Below are 13,000 nucleotides of genomic sequence, written 5' to 3' on the forward strand. Positions count from 1 at the left end.
ATAAACTCACACACCTACAGTCAATTAATCATCAACAAAGGAGGCAAGAATACACAATGGAAAAAAGTCTCTTCAGCAAGTGGTGTTGGGAAAGTTGGACAGCTGCATGTAAGTCAATGAAAATAGAACACACCTTCATACCATACACAAAAATAAACTCAAAATGGCTTAAAGACTTAAATATAAGACATGACACCATAAAACTCCTAGAAGAGAACATAGGCAAAACAGTCTCTGACATAAATCGTACCAATGTTTTCTTAGGCCAATCTCCCAAGGCAATAGAAATAAAAGCAAAAATAAACAAATGGGACCTAATCAAACTTACAAGTTTCTGTACAGCAAAGGAAACCATAAACAAAACAAAAAGACAACCTAGGAACTGGGAGAAAATATTTGTAAATGATGTGACTAACAAGGGCTTAATTTCCAAAATATACAAATAGCTCATACAACTCAACAACAAAAAACCAAACAACCCAATCAAAAAATGGGCAGAAGACCTAAACAGACATTACTCCAAAGAAGTCATACGGATGGTCAACAGAGACATGAAAAGATGCTCAATATCGCTAATTATTAGAGAAATGAAAATCAAAGCTACAATGAGGTACCACCTCACCCTGGTCAGAATGGCCATCATTGAAAAGTCTACAAATAACAAATGCTGGAGATGGTGTGGAGAAAAGGGAACCCTCCTACACTGTTGGTAGGAATGTAAGTTGGTGCAGCCACTATGGAAACCAGTATGGAGGTGCCCTCAAAAAACTAAAAATAGAGTTGCCATGTGGTCTAGCAATACCACTCCTGGGCATATATCAAGACAAAACTATAATTCAAAAAGATACATGCACCCCCATGTTCATAGCAACACAATTTACAATAGCCAAGACATGGAAACAACCTAAATGTCCATCGACAGATGAATGGATAAAGAAGATGTGGTACAAACATACAATGGAATACTACTCAGCCATCAAAAAGAATGAAATAATGCCATCTGCAGCAACACAGATGGACCTAGAGATAATCACACTAAGTGAAGTAAATCAGAAAGAGAAAGACAAATACCGTATGACACCACTTATATGTGGAATCTAAAATATGACAGAAATGAACCTATCTATGAAACAGAAACAGACTCAGAGACATAGAGAACAGACTTGTGGTAGCCAAGGGAGGGGGTGAGGGAGGAAAGAACTGGGAGTTTGGGATTAGCAGATACAAACTATTATATGTAGGATGGATAAACAACAAGGTCCTGTTGTATAGCACAGGGAACTATATTCAATATCCTGTGATAAACTATAATGGAAATAAATATATAAAAAGAATGTGTATATATATATGTATATATATATACACATTCTTTTTATATATACAAAAGTTATATATATAACTTATACATAACTTTATATATATATATATATAAAACTGAATTAATTTGCTGTACAGCAGAAACTAACACAACATTGTAAATCAACTAAAGTTCAATAAAAAAAATAGGAGGAAAAAAAAAAAACTTATGGCCCTGGACATGTAGAACTGACATAACTGGGTCCTCAATTTCACAAAATGCCTTTAGAGAACCTTAGCAAAATTAGACAAAGAACATTAATGCTTGTGAACACAGATTATCTTTGTGTATCATTAGGAGTAAATGGTGTATTTATTCACACACTGGACTGCTTAAAATGAAGTTGTTCAATGAACTTATGAGTTGACTCCATTGGTGAAGTGGTCTCTGATCTGTGGTAAAGTTAGGACCTTAGATCCATTATTTATGGATAGTGTGTCTTTGTACAGACATACCCCAATATCAGGGCTTCCTATGTAACTGGAGAGAGTCATTTGAGGATTTCCCCAAGGATGGTTCTGTTCTCTAAATGGAACATATCCAAAAATCTGTTTTCTACCCTCATTAGATCATTTAATAGTCACTCAGTAGTCACCAACGATGACTTTTTCCTCAATGTTTGTACTTCTTGCCCTCTTTGCACCTTTTGGCACTCTTGAAGCCCATCTTATTCCTTAAAATATTTTCCTCCTGGCTTCTACAATACGCAGCTATCCTGATCTTTTTCAAACCTTGCCTCTTCTGATTTTTATTTCTTCAGTCTAAAAATGTGAGTGCTTTACCTGCTTTGATTCTAGGAATTCTGCTTTACCTTCTCTCTCTCTTCTCTCTGCTTCCCTTGGATGGATATATGATACCAAAGCAATATCTTAAGCATTTCCTCTATCCCAAGACTCAGTCTGGAATTTCTTTTGTCTGCTGCATATTTCCACAAAGATGTCCTAATCATTACTTGAAACTCAATCTCCTATGTCCAAAGCCAATAACTGTAATATCCCTCCCAAGAATGGATTTTCCTATCTCTGCTAATGATCCCTCCTGTTTCAGTTGTACAAATATTTGATTAATGAGCAAAGGTTACAGAAGCATCTGAAGTAACTTTTTTCTCCAGTCACTTGGAAGGCAGACAGAGTCTGCACTTTTGCATAATTTTTACTTTTCAAAATTTCTATCATCAACAGGGTTAGGCTTATCCAGAAGAATATTCAACCAAAGAAATAGCTGCAAAAACGATTTCTAAGAAAATATACCTATATTTTTTTCCTTTAAGGGGAAAATGGGAAATCAGGAGAAATAATGCAAAAAATTCGGTGCTCTTAAGTCAGCAATAGTATGTTACATATTTATTTTTTTCAAGCAATTTTCATTATCAGTTAGGATTGCTGAGTTTACTATGTCCCATTCTTAAGTAATAGCATTTTGGTTTCCAAGATCTTTAGTCAATGCTAATTTGTAGATCAAAGTTTTCTAATGCAAGGATCTTGAGGATTCAGGTTTACAAAAATTTTAAATAACACATTTCCCTTGGATCTATACTCACTGAAAACAATCAAACTCTCATCACTTTCTCCATGGTACCTAACAATATCCTACAAAGCTACTGAAAAGAGAGAAACTCCTTTGTTGCCCCTGCTGGTAGAAGGTGAGTGGTCAGTTCTATTGTTCTTTAGGCCCATGAATATCATATGTTTAAATAAAACTCACAATTGGGTGAACCTTCTCATTCCATCATTTAAACCTCAACCAGGAGATGATTCAGACTGTGTTTATTCAACTGCTAACTATTTTCTGAACTCAATGTAGAAAATCAGTCAAGCCAGTTGTTGGGCTGCAAGTAGATAGAAAGGTCACAGGAAGTCTACAGAAAGCAGACAGGAAGAAGCAAGTTCTTTCTAGAAACCCAGAGACCCTTGTCTTTAGCTAGTTCTACGGAATAAACCATGGAATTTAGCAAATTAATGGTTTTAGCATTACAAATGTAAAGGCCTTAAAATGCTAAGCAAAGATGCCAGGGTAATTGTTGAAGGTGATTATAGGCCTCATACAGAAAAATCTATTTTTCCTCCTTTAAAAAAAATTTTTTTTCGCCTGTTTTTCCCCTAATAATAAAAACAAAGGGGTCCAAAACATGTCAAAGAGTGATGAATGAAAGGAGACAATGCCATTTAGAAATCATTTAATGTTTGTGTGGTCGTTCTGCTTTAATAATATTCAGATGTTCAACCACTTTCTTTTTTTTCCCAGATTTTAAATACACAGCCGTAAAAGATGTGAGAGGCCATTAGGAAATCTATCTAATGGTCAGAATTTAGGACAGCTACATTTGGTTCATTCTCCTCTCCCCCTCTTTTATTGGTCTCAGGACTCTTTAGAAATTTGCATAAAACAAATATTTTACAGTTGGGAAAATTTTTTTAGTACAGTTTTTCTGTGAAAATTGCCAGAAGTCCTTGGCTAGGCAAACTGCTCAACCAAACGTAGCAGTATAGACTGGGGCAGAATGTGGGTTACCGTGAGAAAAGATCATCTACGTTGTCTGTGGTTTTGAATACTGCCTGAAATGGAGTTTGTGTTTGTTTCTTTATTTGTTTTTGCAATTCTGGATCCATATTTTATTTTCAGTCTAGGAAAGCATTCAGGGTGGGGAATTTTCTTGCTTTTACTTGATAACACTCATGGCCATTTTACTAAGAAACACTGCTATTGGGCCATCTGAATCAAATCCATCAACAGTTGGTGCCCATTTCAGGTATCAAAATAGCTTCTGATAAGGATTCTCTAAACATTACTAAAATTTGCTTCTTATTAGAATCGAGAATATCACTGAATCATTTTTAAAAAGCTGCATGAAAGGTCATTTTTGGTTACCTGTTTGGACATAGAGTTAATCACAAAAAGTTTGAGTCATTGACTTGTTTTTAATCCCTCATGATACTCATGTATTTGGATGATTTTGTGGATTAGACCACTATTTCTTCATAAGGCATCTGAAAATCATTAAGGCTTCAGGTATTTTTTTTTTAAAGTAAAGATGCCTGATAGAGGCAGTATATGGAAATGTGCTCTTCAGATAAATAATGAAACTGACTTATCAAACCATGTTCAGAACCAACTAATATTTGTTAAATCCTTCTAATATTTGTTTATTATAATGTACTGAGTTGGAGAATGAAATAGCTAACTAAATCACTAACATAAAGCTATTGCTTTCTGTATTTGTTCATTCAGTGGATAAAAGATGCTGTGGACCATCAATATATAATATATAAGAATGCAGGATATATGAGAATGGAGTCTTCTAGGGTAAAGGAGTTTACATCACTGGGTTTTTTGCTTGTTTATTTTTTGTCTGGTATATGCTGTTACTATTTTGTTTATACACTACCATATTCTAAATAAAGTCTTCAGTGAGTTTGGCAAGCAGGGGGAAAGAAATTGAGAGACAGAATCAAATTTGCACCTGAAAAATTCAGAGTCTGGGAAAGTCATTAACAGTGTTTACCACTCATTAAGCCCAGCAACTAAAGGAACCCCCCACTAACACTTAGGCAAGGTAGGGTTGTCAGATTTAGCAAATAAAATTACAGGATGCTGGGGATCAGGGGAAGATGGCAGAAGAGTAAGACACGGAGATCACCTTCCTCCCCACAGATACATCAGAAATACATCTACATGTGGAACTGCTCCTACAGAACACCCACTGAACGCTGACAGAAGACCTCAGACCTCCCAAAAGGCAAGAAACTCCCCACGTACCTGGGTAGGGTAAAAGAAAAAACAGAGACAAAGAATAGGGATGGGACCTGCACCAGTAGGAGGGAGCTGTGAAGGAGGAAAGGTTTCCACACACTAGAAGCCCCTTCGCGGGCAGAGACTGCGGGTGGCAGAGGAGGGGAGCTTCGGTGCCGTGGAGGAAAGCACAGCAACAGGGTGCGGAGGGCAAAGTGGGGAGATTCCCGCACAGAGGATCGGTGCCGACCGGCATTCACCAGCCTAAGAGACTTGTGTGCTCACCCGCTGGGGCGGGCGGGGCTGGGAGCTGAGGCTCGGGCTTCTGGTGGAGCGCAGGGAGAGGACTGGGGTTGGCGTCGTGAACACAGCCTGAAGGAGTTAGTGCGCCACAGCTAGCCGGGAGGGAGTCCAGGGAAAAGTCTGGAGCTGCCGAAGAGGCAAGAGACTTTTTCTTCCCTCTTTGTTTCCTGGTGCGCAAGGAGAGGAGATTAAGAGTGCTGCTTAAAGGAGCTCCAGAGACAGGCGCAAGCCGCAGCTAAAAGCGCGAACCCCAGAGACGGGTGTGGGACGCTGGGGCTGCTGCTGCCGCCGCCAAGAAACCTGTGTGCGAGCGCAGGTCACTGTACACACCTCCCTTCTGGGGAGCCTATGCACCCCGCCACTGCCAGGGTCCCGGGATCCAGGGACAACTTCCCCGGGAGAACGCACAGCGCGCCTGAGGCTGGTGCAAAGTCACGCCGGCCTCTGACGCCGCAGGCTCACCCCGCACTCCGTGCCCCTCCCTCCCCCCGGCCTGAGTGAGCCAGAGTCCCGAATTAGCTGCTCCTTTAACCCCGTCCTGTCTAAGCGAAGAACAGACGCCCTCAGGTGACCTACACACAGAGGCGGGGCCAAATCCACAGCTGAGCCCCGGGAGCAGTGCGAACAATGAAGAGAAAGGGAAATTTCTCCCAGCAGCCTCAGAAGCAGCAGATTAAATCTCCACCATCAACTTCATGTACCCTGCATCTGTGGAATAACTGAATAGACAACGAACAATCCCAAATTGAGGAGGTGGACTTTGAGAGCAAGATTTATTATTTTTTCCCCTTTTCCTCTTTTTGTGAGTGTGTATGTGTATGCTTCTGTGTGAGATTTTGTCTGTAAAGCTTTGCTTTCACCATTTGTCCTAGGGTTCTGTCCGTACTTTTTTTTACTTAAAAAATTTTTTTTTCTTAACTATTTTTTAATAACTATTTTATCTTTATTTTATTTTACCTTCTTTCTTTCTTTTTTTCTTTCTTTCTTTCCTTCTTTCTTTCTTTCTTTTTCTCCCTTTTATTCTGAGCTGTGTGGATAAAAGGTTCTTGGTGCTGCAGCCAGGAGTCAGTGCTGTGCCTCTGAGATGGGACAGCCAAATTCAGGACACTGGTCCACAAGAGACTTCCCAGCTCCATGTAATATCAAACAGCAAAAATCTCCCAGACATCTCCATCTCAACACCAAGACCCAGCTTCACTCAGTGACCAGCAAGCTACAGTGCTGGACACCCTATGCCAAACAACTAGCAAGACAGGAACACAACCCCACTCATTAGCAGAGAGGCTGCCTAAAATCATAATAAGGCCACAGACACCCCAAAACACACCACCAGACATGGACCTGCCCACCAGAAAGACAAGATCCACCCTCATCCGCCAGAACACAGGCACTAGTCCCCTCCACCAGAAAGCCTACACAACACACTGAACCAACTTTAGCCACTGGGGACAGACACCAAAAACAACAGGAACTACAAACCTGCAACCTGCAAAAAGGATACCCCAAACACAGTAAGATAAGCAAAATGAGAAGACAGAAAAGCACACAGCAGGTGAAGGAGCAAGGTAAAAACCCACCAGACCTAACAAATGAAGAGGAAATAGTCAGTCTACCGGGAAAAGAATTCAGAATAATGATAGTAAAGATGATCCAAAATCCTGGAAAAAGAATAGAGAAAATACAAGAAACATTTAACAAGGACCTAGAAGAACTAAAGAGGAAACAAGCAATGATGAACAACACAATAAATGAAATTAAAAATACTCTAGAAGGGATCAACAGCAGAATAACTGAGGCAGAAGACGGATAAGTGACCTGGAAGATAAAATAGTGGAAATAACTACTGCAGAGCAGAATAAAGAAAAAAGAGTAAAAAGAACTGAGGATAGTCTCAGAGACCTCTGGGACAACATTAAATACACCAATATTCGAATTATAGGGGTCGCAGAAGAAGAAGAGAAAAAGAAAGGGACTGAGAAAATATTTGAAGAGATTGTAGTTGAAAATTTCCCTAATATGGGAAAGGAAATAGTTAATCAAGTCCAGGAAGCACAGAGTCCCATACAGGATAAATCCAAGGAGAAACACGCCAAGACACATATTAATCAAACTATCAAAAATTAAATACAAAGAAAACATATTAAAAGCAGCAAGGGAAAAACAACAAATAATACACAAGGGAATCCCCATCAGGTTAACAGCAGATCTTTCAGCAGAAACTCTGCAAGCCATAAGGGAGTGGCAGGACATATTTAAAGTGATGAAGGAGAAAAACCTACAACCAAGATTACTCTACCCAGCAAGGATCTCATTCAGATTTGATGGAGAAATTAAAACCTTTACAGACAAGCAAAAGCTGACAGAGTTCAGCACCACCAAACCAGCTTTACAACAAATGCTAAAGGAACTTCTCTAGGCAGAAAACACAAGAGAAGGAAAAGACCTACAATAACAAACCCAACACAATTAAGAAAATGGGAATAGGAACATACATATCAATAATTACCTTAAATGTAAATGGACTAAATGCTCCCACCAAAAGACACAGACTGGCTGATTGGATACAAAAACAAGACCCGTATGTATGCTGTCTACAAGAGACCCACTTCAGACCTAGGGACACATACAGACTGAAAGTGAGGGGATGGAAAAAGATATTCCATGCAAATGGAAACCGAAAGAAAGCTGGAGTAGCAATTCTCATATCAGACAAAATGACTTTAAAATAAAGACTATTACAAGAGACAAAGAAGGACACTACATAATGATCAAGGGGTCAATCCAAGAAGAAGATATAACAATTGTAAATATTTATGCACCCAACATAGGAGCACCTCAATACATAAGGCAAATACTAACAGCCATAAAAGGGGATATTGACAGTAACACATTCATAGTAGGGGACTTTAACTCCCCACTTTCACCAATGGACAGATCATCCAAAATGAAAATAAATAAGGAAACACAAGCTTTAAATGATACATTAAACAAGATGGACTTAATTGATATTTATAGGACATTCCATCCAAAAACAACAGAATACACATTTTTCTCAAGTGCTCATGGAACATTCTCCAGAATAGATCATACCTTGGGTCACAAATCAAGCCTTGGTAAATTTAAGAAAATTGAAATTGTATCAAGTATCTTTTCTGACCACAACGCTATGAGACTAGATATCAATTACAGGAAAAGATCTGTAAAAAATACAAACACATGGAGGATAAACAATACACTACTTAATAACGCAGTGACCACTGAAGAAATCAAAGAGGAAATAAAAAAATACCTAGAAACAAATGACAATGGAGACACGATGACCCAAAACCTATGGGATTCAGCAAAAGCAGTTCTAAGAGGGAAGTTTATAGCAATACAATCCTACCTTAAGAAACAGGAAACATCTCGTTTCCTGGAGGAAACACATAGGGTGTCCAGCACGGAGCAGCTAGGACCGAGAGCCATGGATGTTGAGCCTGCGAATCCAGAGCCTGTGCTCCGCAATGGGAAAGGCCACAACAGTGAGAGGCCTGTGTACTGTGAAAAAAAAAAACAAAACCTATAGTTAGCAGAAGGAAAGAAATCATAAAGATCAGATCAGAAATAAATGAAAAAGAAATGAAGGAAACGATAGCAAAGATCAATAAAACTAAAAGCTGGTTCTTTGAGAAGATAAACAAAATTGATAAACCATTAGCCAGACTCGTCAAGAAAAAAAGGGAGAAGACTCAAATCAATAGAAATAGAAATGAAAAAGGAGAAGTAACAGCTGACAGTGCAGAAATGCAAAAGATCATGAAAGATTACTACAAGCAACTCTATGCCAATAAAATGGACAACCTGGAAAAAATGGACAAATTTTTAGAAATGCACAACCTGCCAAGACGGAATCAGGAAGAAATAGAAAATATGAACAGACGAGTCACAAGCACTGAAATTGAAACTGTGATTAAAAATCTTCCAACAAACAAAAGCCCAGGACCAGATGATTTCACAGGCAAATTCTATCAAACATTTAGAGAAGAGCTAACATCCATCCTTCTCAAACTCTTCCAGAATATAGCAGAGAGAGGAACACTCCCAAACTCATTGTATGAGGCCACCATCACCCTGATGCCAAAACCAGACAAGGATGTCACAAAGAAAGAAAACTACAGGCCAATATGACTGACGAACATAGATGCAAAAATCCTCAACAAAATACTAGCACACAGAATCCTACAGCACATTAAAAGGATCATATACCATGATAAAGTGGGGTTTATTCCAGGAATGCAAGGATTCTTCAATATACGCAAATCAATCAATGTGATACACCATATTAACAAGTTGAAGGAGAAAAACCATATGATCATCTCAATAGATGCACAGAAAGCTTTCGACAAAATTCAACATCCATATATGATAAAAACCCTGCAGAAAGTTGGCATAGAGGGAACTTTCCTCAACATAATAAAGGCCATATATGACAAACCCACAGCCAATATCATCCTGAATGGTGAAAAACCGAAACCTTTTCCACTAAGATCAGGAACAAGACAAGGTTTCCCAGTCTCACCACTCTTATTCAACATAGTATTGGAAGTTTTAGCCACAGCAATCAGAGAAGAAAAGGAAATAAAAGGAATCCAAACTGGAAAAGAAGAAGTAAAGCTGTCACTGTTTGCAGATGACATGATACTATACATAGAGAATCCTAGAGATGCTACCAGAAAACTACTAGAGCTTATCAATGAAGTTGATAAAGTAGCAGGATACAAAATTAATGCACAGAAATCTCTGGCATTCCTATACGCTAATGATGAAAAATCTGAAAGTGAAATCAAGAAAACCCTCCCATTTACCACTGCAACCAAAAGAATAAAATATCTAGGAATAAACCTACCTAAGGAGACAAAAGACCTGTATGCAGAAAATTATAAGACACTGGTGAAAGAAATTAAAGATGATACAAAGAGATGGAGAGATATACCATGTTCTTGGATTGGAAAAATCAACACTGTGAAAATGACTCTACTACCCAAAGCAATCTACCGATTCAATGCAATCCTTATCAAACTACCAATGGCATTTTTCACAGAACTAGATCAAAAAATTTCACTATTTGTATGGAAACACAAAAGACTCCAAATAGCCAAAGCAATCTTGACAAAGAAAAATGAAACTGGAGGAATCAGACCCCCTGACTTCAGACTATACTACAAAGCTACAGTAATCAAGACAGTATGGTACTGGCACAAAACAGAAATATAGATCAATGGAACAGGATAGAAAATCCAGAGATAAACCCATGCACATATGGTCACCTTATCTTTGATAAAGGAGGCAGGATTATACAATGGAGAAAAGACAGCCTCTTCAATAAGTGGTGCTGGGAAAACTGGACAGCTACATGTTAAAGAATGAAAGTGGAACACTCCCTAACACCATACAAAAGATAAGCTCAAAATGGATTAAAGACCTAAATGTAAGGACAGACACTATCAAACCCTTAGAGGAAAACATAGGCAGAACACTCTATGACATAAATCACAGCAAGATCCTTTTTGACCCACCCCCTAGAGGAATGGAAATAAAAACAAAAATAAACAAATGACACCTAATGAAACTTCAAAGCTTTTGCACAGCAAAGGAAACCATAAACAAGACCAAAAGAGAACCCTCAGAATGGGAGAAAATATTGGCAAATGAATCAACTGACAAAGGATTAATCTCCAAAATTTATAAGCAGCTCATGCAGCTCAATAACCAAAAAACAAACAACCCAATCCAAAAATGGGCAGAAGACTTAAATAGACATTTCTCCAAAGAAAATATACAGATTGCCAACAAACTCATGAAAGAATGCTCAACATCATTAATCATTAGAGAAATGCAAATCAAAACTAAAATGAGATATCATCTCACAGCGGTCAGAATGGCCATCATCAAAAAATCTAGAAACAGTAAGTGCTGGAGAGGGTGTGGAGAAAAGGGAACACTCTTGCACTGCCGGTGGGAGTCTGAATTGGTACAGCCACTATGGAGAACAGTATGGAGGTTCCTTAAAAAACTACAAATAGAACTACCATATGACCAAGCCATCCCACTACTGGGCATATACCCTGAGAAAACCATAATTCAGAAAGTGTCATGTACTAAAATGTTCATTGCAGGTCTATTTACAATAGCCAGGACATGGAAGCAACCTAAGTGTCCATCATCAGATGAATGGATAAAGAAGATGTGGCACATATATACAATGGAATATTACTCAGCCATAAAAAGAGACGAAATTGAGTTATTTGTAATGAGGTGGATGGACCTAGAGTCTGTCATACAGAATAAAGTAAGTCAGAAAGAGAAAGACAAATACCGTATGCTAACACATATGTATGGAATCTAAGCAAAAAAAATGTCATGAAGAACCTAGGGGTAAGACGGGAATAAAGACACATACCTAGTAGAGAATGGACTTGAGGATATGGGGAGGAGGATGGGTAAGCTGTGACAAAGTGAGAGAGTGGCATGGACATATATACACTACCAAACGTAAAATAGATAGCTAGTGGGAAGCAGCCGCATAGCACAGGGACATCAGCTCGGTGGTTTGTGACCACCTAGAGGGGTGGGATAGGGAGGGTAGGAGGGAGGGAGACACAAGCGGGAAGAGATATGGGATCATATGTATATGTATAACTGATTCACTTTGTTATAAAGCAGAACACAGCATTGTAAAGCAATTATACTCCAATAAAGATGTAAAAAAAAATTAGAGGGTGCCCTATTAAATTTGAATGTCAGATAAACAACAAATAAAATTTTAGTGTAGACAATCTCATTTCTACAAATGTAAATGAAGGATAAAATATAAGCACCACTCTGAAATAAGGTGAATCATTCTGTCTCGGTAGAAACAGTTGCCAAATGGTGGTGTCTCTCTCCTGAACATACATAAGGTACATTTAAAAACATTTTAATTTTTATTGAAGTAATTATTGTACATAGTTTGAAAAATCAAATAGCAGTACAATGCTATCAGGGAGAAGAGCGGTCCCCTGCCATGTCATCCCCACTGTGGAATCCCAATTTCCAGAGGCAATCACTTTCAACACATTTTGCTTTTTTTCCTGGTGTTTATTTCCGTATTTCTAAATTGTGTGCATAAACTGCTATTACTACTTTAGATAATATCTATTGAGTTCTGGCTATGAAATATTAGGATACAGCTCTCTTGCACAGCCCAACTCCCCTCACCCCCCCGCCACACACACACGCATGCTAACACACACGTATGCATTTTCTTTCTATGACCTCCCACCAATTATCATAATATAATTACAATGCAGACTTTAGTTGAATAAAGAGTAACATCTACATCACTATCAAGATATGAATATGGTTTACAGTAGAATCACGTAGTGTGTATTTCATTTACTCTCTTGTACAACTTTTGTTTTCCCTGGAGTTAATAACAAATTAATTTTTCAATGATTACTTTTCTATGCAGTAACTCTAATTTATCCTCAAATTCTTTTAAGAGAATTCTAAACTCCTTTTCAATATGGCAAACACAACCAAAAAAATTATAAGTTCCATATTTTTTCCTTAAGGTAGCCTTTCTGAAGCCCT

This window comes from Hyperoodon ampullatus (genome assembly GCF_949752795.1).
Source record: "Hyperoodon ampullatus genome assembly, chromosome: 3".
NCBI classification, from domain to species: Eukaryota; Metazoa; Chordata; class Mammalia; order Artiodactyla; family Ziphiidae; genus Hyperoodon; species Hyperoodon ampullatus.